This window comes from Natrix helvetica (genome assembly GCF_964273705.1).
Source record: "Natrix helvetica genome assembly, chromosome: 1".
In the NCBI taxonomy this organism is placed as follows: domain Eukaryota; kingdom Metazoa; phylum Chordata; class Lepidosauria; order Squamata; family Natricidae; genus Natrix; species Natrix helvetica.
Genome location: NC_138548.1, coordinates 301,370,504 through 301,373,033, shown reverse-complemented (window position 1 = coordinate 301,373,033; position 2,530 = coordinate 301,370,504).

Sequence of the window (2,530 nt, the reverse complement as noted above, 5' to 3'; positions counted from 1 at the left end):
GTGAACATTTTTAAGTAATCAAAGAGTAACACTGAAGAAACTATGGCAAATATTTATCTTTGGAGAATAATTGATGAAATTTGTGCATGAACGTTAGAGAGTCCAAGACCAGAATAGCACATTTCAGTCTCTAATCTATCAAACCCAGGTTTACCAGCTTTGCCCTATGTAGAACATCTTTAAAATTAAATCTCAAATTAGACTTCACATCTGTTTTACCAATCTGGTCAGAAAACTTAAGATTTCTTGAACTAGCACTTATCATCTGGATACATTTCCCCTTTCTATTTCAATTAAAGTGATTATGTTTTTATGCATGTAAATTAGGACTGGTGTCTCTCCAACCTTCTGGCTAGTGATACTTGAATTGTGAGTGCAGTATGTGTGAGCACTATGACTGCCAAGTGAACTGAGAGGGATTGCTAGTCACGAAACAAAAAATTATGCTGCTGCATTGAAGACTCTGGAACTAGGATGTGCACACTTTATAAAAAAACTATTATTCCTTTATTGGTTTTTATTTGTCATTTCTTTAAAAGAAACATTTTATTCTTTTGTCCCCCTTATTCTGCTGTGCACCAATAGCTGTCCTAATATATACTGAATTCTGAAATTGTGTTTCTACTTTTAAGCACCTGTTAAAAAGAATTTTTTTCTTGATATAGTTCTCACAGATAATGTGACAATTGTTCTACTCTGATGAATGAACTAATATATCCAGAATAAAGAGATCTTTATTATCTTCAACAAAGATAATATCTTAGAAAGTACAGCATAGATGTTAAAGAATTCTTGGGAATGTAAAATTGATTCTTAGCTGAAATTGTCTAAAGCTGATTTATTAGTCTCTGAAACACTGGATTACAGAAAGGAATTGGGACAAATTGTCCCATGTGGGACTGGAACAGGTGAGGTCAAGAGGGGAGTGAGCAGAGTGGGGGGGGGAAGGGAGAATGATATTCCAATAGAGGGTTGTCTTATTTCAACGGTCGTGGGGAGGGGTGGGTGCGAGGATGGAAGAAAATCTCGTAGTCGGTTGGGAGACCGTGGCTGTTGGACACGCCCAGACGTTTGTACCACCCGCCGCAGTCTAGGTGGCCAGGACCTACAGAGCCAGGGCCTGAGGCTGATGCTTTGCAATGCAAGGTCCGTTGTCAACAAGGCCCCCCTCATTAATGAGTTGATCTCGGAGGGAGAGCTGGACCTTGCAGGGATAACGGAGACCTGGTTGGGCCATGAGGGTGGTTTACCCCTCGTGGAAATGTGCCCACCGGGCTACCGTGTATTTCATCAGCCGCGGGCCTTGGGTAAGGGTGGTGGGGTGGCGGTAATTATACGGGAGAGTCTGGAACTGAGGGAGTTCACTGTGCCACAGATATCCGGGTGTGAGTCCCTTGGCGTGAAATGGGGCCCAGGGAGGCAGTTGGGCTTGCTGATTGTATACTTGGCTCCTCGCTATGCATCAGCGGCCCTGCCTGAGCTCCTCGAGCTGATCGCAGAGACGGCGGTTGAGACCCCCAAACTTTTGGTTATGGGGGATTTCAATCTGCTGTCGACGGGTGAAGCATCCGAGGTGGCTCGGGAGTTCATGGCTTCCATGACAGCCATGGACCTGACCCAACTAATTCAGGGCCCCAGACACGAGGGTGGTCACACGCTGCACCTTGTTTTTGTCTCTGGACAGTGGACGAGTGATCTGGGAATAGGGGATTTGGTTATTACACCCCTGTCATGGTCAGATCACTCATCTCTCCGGCTCGACTTCCCTGGCGCTACCCCCCGCCGCGGGGAGGCGGAACCAGATTGTCCCAGATGGTTCCGCCCCAGGTGCCTGATGGAACCGGATAGGTTCCAGACGGAGCTTGGGCCACTTCCTGTAGCCCTGACCCGCTCCCGGACGGAGGACCTAGTGGCCGCATGGAATAGGGTGGCTACCGGGGCCTTGGACCGGGTTGCGCCTTTGCGGCCTCTCCTGCGGCAACGAACCACCCTGGCTCCTTGGTTTACCGAGGAGCTAAGGGTGATGAAACGCCACAAGAGACGCCTAGAGAGCAGGTGGAGGTCCTCACGCTCCGAATCTGACCGAACACAGGTAAGAGCCTATTTACGGACCTATCTTGTGGCACTAAGAGCGGCTAAACGTAGACATTGTGCCGCTCTTATTGCATCCGCAGACAACCGCCCTGCCGCCCTGTTTCGGGTGACCCGCTCCCTCCTATCACAGAGGCCGCGGGAAGCCCCTTTGCAGGGTAGAGCAGAGGAGTTTGGGGAATATCTGCAGGACAAAATCGCTCAGATCCGGAGTGGATGGGCCCCCTTCAGTGGACCAGGGGAGACGTCAGAAGCAAATCTTGAGGGACCACGCTGGGAGGAGTTTGACTCTGTTGCCCCCGAGGATTTAGACAGGTTACGTGGGCGACTGCGAGCCACTACATGTTTATTGGACCCACGTCCCTCCTGGCTTGTACTGGCATCCTGGGAGGTTACACGAGGCTGGCTCCTGGGTCTAGTGAACGCTTCATTGGATGAG